Raw genomic sequence first — 8,207 nt, forward strand, 5'->3', positions numbered from 1 at the left:
TTGCGTTCTGTTATGACAAATGCTCATTTAGATAGCCTCAAGATGGTTGGAATACATCGTGATAGGTGAAGCAACCTCGACCATGACAACGTGGTTGACAGATTTCATGCAAAATTTCCAAAATATAGAATTTCACTTTCTAGAATGAGGATTTGAAAATAAATTAGATGGTTACATTGCATACTCTTTGTTTCTTGCTTTATTAAAAAATGTTTTGGTTTTGGAAGCTGATGTCAACATTAGAAAGCATAGCCTACATGAAGTCATATTATAGTAACTCAATGCCTATCAAATAAGTAATAAAAATTCACCATTATTCATCAAATATATCCGTGGCTTCCAGGGGCGAAGCCCCCTGGACCCCACCGGGGGCCCTAGGCGGCCCCCCTGGCCCCCCGCCAAGTGAGACTCGATTCGCTCCACTAGCCCCCCTGTCGGGGCCTTTAGCCCCTCCGTCGGGCAGGTCCTGGCGCCACCCCTGATTTTATTGTAGGATAAATCATCACAAAATCACTCAAAATCACTCTTCTGTTTGTGGTTAGTACTTTAGGTCGGCTTAGGGTCGCACTAAAACGTTCACACAACCTCCTTTGTGCCAGGTTCTACGCAAATGTTGTGGTATAACAGTCAAAATTGACCACTATCAAAGTGACCTTGGTGACCCAGGCCTAGACTAAGTTTGGTTTACATTCAAATACGAAGATGCGTTTGCCCATGTTGTATTACGGGACCTGAGCTGACTTTAAAGTTGGACAAAATTGAGGTCACCGATGTAACTATTAAGTGTGATTGGGCTCATAGATGTTATGATGATTCAGAAAAACAAACATCAAATTGATGAATTATAAATACTATATAGTAGCCAAATAATTAGATAGGCTGATTCATGTTATAATTATATTAGAATATCTGTGTTATGTAATGCCTGTGGTTTTTATTTTTATTAGTTTAGTTGTTTTTCGTACATGAGTTATTTGTATGTAATGCTCAGGACCTAATTTTATAAGCTAATCAGCATCTTTCTTTAATAAAAAAAAATGTATTCAAACTACTGCAGGAACTTTATTTTACCTGGTAAAAAAGAGGCAGCAGTCATTGCCAATTTATTCAGGTATGTGAAGAAGAAATTGAAAATTAAATAAAAAAAATATTTATAAAGTGCATAATCAAGCCATATTTCATTCTTTGTTTATAATTATTTGTGTTCAAAAATAACCAGGATATCTGAACAAATCATGTCTTCATTTGTATTACTGAGACTTTTATATAATCTTGATAAGCATCAAAACCTAGTTTACTAGGTTGCATATACCCATAGAGAAATGTTCTATTTTCTCTATGGTATACCATAGTTGGAACATTCGTCTCAATACAGTGCATATCAACATTGTCATCACTTATCAGTTTAGATGTAACATCTGCTACCATTAATATATTTAATTGTATACCTCAGGCTACCTTTTACAAAGCTATGTACGTCACATCACAATCCCTTGATCACCAAGTGTAAAGGAAAATTAAAAACCTTATTGAAAATTCAAACTTTTGACCAGAGAGTTTGTAACCTTTTCAAATATGAAATTGTTTGGCTAATAAAACCATCAGTGAGGATTTTATCTCATGGTCAACAGTCATTTACACAATTCTTAAATCATTATGAATGGCATACAGAAAGCGCAATGCTAGTTGGCTGCTAACCTTTAACGGTTACTTGTTCTTTGAAATAGAGAAATGTATGCCACTTTTTCCTAATGGATTTAGACCTCCAGTGTTCTGTGCATAAATTGAACGAAATCATCATATAACATTTGTGCTCATACGTTATAAGGTTTTAAAAGTTGTATGGTATAAAAAGCTTATATCTTTTTTTTGTACTCAATGGTAAAAACTTAATTGGTTAAATGGCAATCAACAAAATGCTAATTAAGGTGTGATGATTACAAATCTAAGTCACAGAGAAATTTAAATGATTTTTGCAGTTATACAAATAACATTTATGTTATATAATATTTATTATTTATATATTGATTACAAACCTACTATTGGCAAATGACTACCGTACTTGCGCGAATAAGCACCCAGGTGCTTAAAATATTTTCAGCACTTTTCAGGGGCACTATTCAAATAGGGTGCTTATGAAAACAGTGGAAATTGAGGGGGCGTTTATGGAAATATATATTGCCTTGATCAAAAAAACCTCACATGATATTGTTTAAAAAAATTAATAATTATCGAGGGGCGCTTATTCAAACGGAGCGCTTAAGAAAATGTTCACGTTAGGATGGGCGTTTATTCAATAGGGGTGCGTATTCAAATGGGGCGCTTATATGCATGAGTACGGTAGTGAAAGCATAATAGTTATAAGATTCATTATTGATACATAAGTATTAAAAAATTACTGTCATAATTAATGAATACAGGTATTTTTCATATTTACCAACAGTAATATCAAGTATGTACAGTAATTTTATTAATAATAATGTAGAGTATTAGTTTATTTATTTTGTATGACTTTTTGTGTTTATTTTTTGTATTTAATTATTTTGTTGTTATTTATGTTACTGTAGTATGATTTACTGTATTTTATGCAACATATTCTGGTTTTTTTTTAAATAAGGTTTTTTCTATACTGGATTTCAAAATCATTATGACATACGCTGTTCTCTATTGTAATTGCATTTGTCACCATGAAATTCATCAATTCAATTTTGAACTAGAAAATGGGTAATTACTTTTTTCTATAATCTATCCTAATAACCATGGTAACAGCTTATTATTTGATCTAACCTTTACTAATTAGCCTTATCATATGATGTTATGTAATAGTGTCCATGAACAGAGAGTACCAACCTAATTGGCTCTATAAACATGTGTACAGCATGCTGTTGCTAAAACATTGAAATCGTTTTGTAACTGGTTCAATTTTAAAACAAATGAAATATTTAGCGCCTGCTTTGCAGCTTAAGCTAAATTTTCAGGTCCAAATTCGGTCACTGGTCTCATGGTATTTCAAATACATACATCAATTGAAATAGTAGTTTAGGCAAAAACTCGGGAATAGTGAGATACAGATTTTTTTTTTTTTTTATTAGTATTGTTTCTTGATCACAGTTAAGTTCAGTAAACATATTGGGAAGAAGATCGGCGTTTGTCTATTGGTGCAGTTAATCATCCACAAACGTTATGTAGAAGGATCTATATTCCATGCCCTTTTTAAATAGAACAATTTGTAAATGTGTGATAAGTTTTCCCCACACATGCTAATAATTCATAGGGGTGTACGGTAAGAATGGCCCCGGAAAAAATGGCCCCGGAAAAAATGGCCCCGGAAAAAATTGCCCCGGAAATAATGGCCCCGGAAAAAATGGCCCCGGTAAAAATGGCCCCATATGACAGGTAGGTAAAAATGTCCTATGGGGCCATTTTTTCTGGGGCCATTTTTTCCGGGGCCATTTTTTCTGGGGCCATTTTTTCCGGGGCCATTCTTACCTACATTCGTGTGTAGGCTACTGCAGGTATGACCATGTGCAATGTCGTTTACAGTAAATCATGTGCTGAAACAGTAGTGTATAGCGACAATATCTGGACCTACATCAACAAGTAACACATGTGGATGCAATGGTTAACACATTCTAAATGAATGATACACGAATTATGATGTCAGTGTTGAGGTAAATTCCTGACGCCAAAACTGCTTGACATAGTATTTTATACATTGTTGTTATGTTTGTAATTACTTGATTATATGATACAATAAAAATAGATTCATTTTTAAAGTCAAAATAAAAGAAAATATCTTTCATAAATTGAATGTTGTGGATTTTGGCATTATGAATGTAGGACCTCAAACTGGGTCTAAGGGGGCCCTCTATTACTTTATTACATTTTACATGTTCACATTTTTTTTCATCAATAAAATTCTATCACTGCCTAGATACATTTGACAGAACCATTTTGCTAAATGTGGAAAATAGATTATATGTTTTTCCCTACCTGATGATCATTAAAAATGACAATGATAATTACTATTACAGACCAGGAGCTAGAAATTTCACATAATACCTCATCATACAAATTTCACTTACCATTTAATACCATACATGTGAATCCTTCGGGAAAAGGACATGTACAAAAGCTGCACTTGGATCGATTTTTTAATTTTAATCAACTCACTCTTTCTCATGAAAGATGCTTTTCTTTTGTTTTATATTAGAACAGATATTCTCCATAAATTACAAACAAATTTGTCATTTTTGCGCCAAAATTCTTTTTGTCTAATTGCATTTTTTTGGTGGTGTCATGAATCACGTCATTTGTCGACCTGGTTTTTATTTGGTTCTGATATATTTATTAGTTCCCTAGGTGACCAATTTGCATGCATCAAAATTGTTCTGACACACATATAGGCCTAGATGCTTTCGGTATTTTACAGGTTTTGTTTATGTGTTCTTTGCCGAAAGTGGCATTTATATATAGTAAACTTAATGTAAATGACAACATTTTTTTTTTGCCTTTGAATTTATTTGAGATGGATACATGCACCTTACTAGATGCCATTATTATTATTTACCACCATCATACTTTTCCTTTAACACTTCTAATTTTTTTTTGACATTTCATGTGTTTCAACATGTTCATACAAAAACATGCAAAAAATTACAGAAACAAATCCAACATTTGTTGGTTATTTGCAGTATTATATTGTGTTTTTCACCAACAAATGTAACACATCAAACAGGTAATTATACTCCTATTTAAAAACACCAATATAACAAATTTATTAACTATATATAAAATATATCATACTCATAGGCCTGCAGTAAATATGAAAAATACAAACCAAAACAATTTTTGTAGAAATAAATACAGCAAAGGTTGAGTCATAGAAAGTATGCAACCATCCAAATAGACTGTAGGAATTCCTATTTAACATCTGGAAGCCCACTACATATAGAAAGAAACTTAAAATAGACTTATATAAACGAAAGGTAAGTGAAGTTGTAATATATTGACAAGTGTTCATTTTCTGTCCCAATTTGTTGATGTTTTTGCATTTTTTTCTTTTTGCACTTCAAATGGATGGATGGATTTATTCGGTGTAAACACCAAGGATAACCCACAAAAATCTGAAGAAGACTTATTTCCAGTGTGGTCCTTCTGGTAGTGATTGGGCAGTACACCGGGAGACAATGCTCTACTTTTTTGTGAGTGTACTGCGTTCTCTATTGTGCATGTGGGCCATAACTTAAATGTCTCATCTGATGGTGCGCTATCGTATTCATGTTTCAGACACAAGGAGAGCAGATATGGGAATTGAACCGGGACCTAAAGGTCTCCACGGTTCAGCGCACATACGTTGACTACCACCAGTTTAGCAGACTGAGCTAATCTGCTCTCTGATACTATAGAATGTGGAGTTATAAGTGTAAAACACAACTATCAAATCTCTAGAAGTATTATTTAACACAAACACTGTCGACAGATATGCTACAAGAAACCAGTAACTCTGTAGTGGGTTACATTTAGATAGAATCGTATGAAGGCATTTTATAAATTATATTATTTTATAAGCACCTATTTAGATTTTAGACTTTTTATTGGTTTACTACAGGTCACATTAGATTAAATTAATGGATCAATTCCATGAACTATGGTTCATTGCACAACTTACTTCACTATTTGTTAATGTTTTATTTAATTTTCTAGTTACCTGTATAATTTTAGTTTCTAGACGCCCGGAAATAACCTCTGAGGCATTTTGGGCGATCAATAATTTCTTCTTTAAAAAAAAAAAAAAAAATGGGGTGGAGGGGGTGGGGAATCAGAGGCAGCCCAACCTTTCCACCTTCCTATATCCACCCCTGATTGACTATAATTTATAAATACATTTTAATATCCTGCATGAGCCTATGTGTTTGCTAAAGATTAAGATCAAATCTACACACAATATATTGCGAAACTAGAGCTAATCATGAACTAATTAATTGTCTTACTGAAGGACACAACCAAAACAATTGCAAGCTAACTACATTCATGTTTATTTAAGGTTATTAAATCAACCTTTTTGTAATTTACCTAATTTATTTTTTGAGATCAATGATTGTGTGACCTAAGAAAGAACAATTTATATCCACATAAACACTGAGTTCAAATTCTCTTAATCTTAGTCACATGATTATTCATATGTATTCTTTCGGTGACCATGGCAACATTTGCTGGCCATTCAGGCATAAATCAGATGAATTAGAACATTGAAACATATAGGAAACAATGCGAGTTCACACACAGAACAGTGATATTCAATTGTCAGATATTTACAGATTTTGTGGGAAAATTATTTTGATATGAATCAGTTAATATGTTGCATAATAAAATATGAGGACTATATTACAGTTAAGTTTTTTTCTTGGTCAAATAAATATTAATAAGTAGTACTTCTATGGCCCTGACAACATCTTCAGAGGGTCAGTAGGTTTTCCCTCCTGTTGCTACTTGAGGTTGTCGGACAAAAAATATTTATTTCCTAATCCAACCAAAAATATTGTGGTCTGAAAGCACAATTTTTACAAACGTGAAATTCCCTTTCTTGACCCCTCCCCAAAAAGTTATTTTTTTTTCAGTATCTCTGACCAGAGATATAGACTGTCCTTTGGCTTGAACCAACCTATCAGACTTTTTAGGGTTGTTAAATGTCTGGGACCACAGATATAAAAATAGAAAACGATTGAGTTTCCAGACAAAGCTGAAATTGCGCAATTGTTGAAGCTTTGTGGGAAATTTCATTCGCTAGACATCATACTGAATGTTACTACAGTAGTATTAAACACTTTCATCTAGATACATATTGTTATTGGAATGAAAAGAAAATTTATTGGCCATCAATATACCTGCTCTTATCCTGATTAGCATACAGGTATCTGGTGAAATGGTGTTAATGAGTAATATTCATTGGTTGATATATCAAATAGGCAGTCTTGCTCATTCATTATATGTATTCATACGCACATTCATGAAATGTAAACATCCCAAATTTTCTATCAACGTGATTGCTTTCAGAGGACTTGCTTAGTGAACTTAGGGCTTGATAGCTTGAAAGAGTGCCTGTTATCCTGGAAAAAATTATATATCTCAGGTCTCTTAAGCATGAGCTCTTACTGCGTCGTAGGACTGTCACACGATAAATCCAACTCCGCTTTCTCTAAGCGCTACAGTAGAGGACGTGACATCATCTGCTGATTATTGGTGGCAGTCTGAAGGGATCGTCATTAAAAATAATCTGTAGCGTGCGTCAACGTGTTAGTATACTACGTTCTTTGTAGAATCGTATCTACCGTCGGGCTTAGTGAGTCCCCGGCATTAGAGTCCTGTCCCTGGCTTTAGGCAGTGAAAGCTGGCATTAAGCTTTTTGTATGCTGCATATGATATGCAATTGTTGTTATTGAAGTTATGATGACTACTGAACATTTTTTTATTTTTCATTCATAATATTTTAACTACCAGTAAGCTCAAATATCATCATTGATTATAGCGCAGCTCGTTAAAAATTTTGCGTCATTCGGTTCATAAAAATTAGGTATAAAGTTGTTTACATCTACTTTATTGATCAGTTACAATATGAGATGCCTTGTAGCATGAAGGTACCTGCATGCTGGTACTGTAGTAACTAATTACATATGTAGGCCTATAACATGCAGCCAATTGTTGGCAATTTCTTTTGCTGTCAGGAATAGTTTCCACATGACAATCCAACTATCTGTGTCAAAGTGAAACACATGGATTTAATGCATCCTGTCATATTTGTTCTTCCGTGGCAATCGGTTGCTGATCAGTGGCCACTGACAAAGGTTTTGAAATATGGTGTATAAATGAATTGAAGGATTTTCTTTGATATCTTAATTACTTACAAATGTGCTGTTTGTCATTTTTTAGTAAATTGTGAGTGAATGCTCCATCGGTGTAGAAAAAAAAAATAGTAAGACCATAGGAAAAAAGACTTTTTAAATACTTTCTTTCACAAATTTGTTTTTTTAAAATTGTCAGAGGAGGGGAGGAGAAAAATGAAAATAAAATTTATTTTCTTGTTTAAAAAATAGTTTTGCCAAAAACATCCCGACGGAGGAAAAAATAAAAATAAGATTTTATTAGTGAATGTAAACAGTGATTTGATGGTTAAATACTCTAAGTTTATAAATTAGGAAGAAATATAC

Source organism: Anneissia japonica, unplaced genomic scaffold (genome assembly GCF_011630105.1).
Source record: "Anneissia japonica isolate Jap-2015-1 unplaced genomic scaffold, ASM1163010v1 scaffold695_len1296351_cov181, whole genome shotgun sequence".
In the NCBI taxonomy this organism is placed as follows: domain Eukaryota; kingdom Metazoa; phylum Echinodermata; class Crinoidea; order Comatulida; family Comatulidae; genus Anneissia; species Anneissia japonica.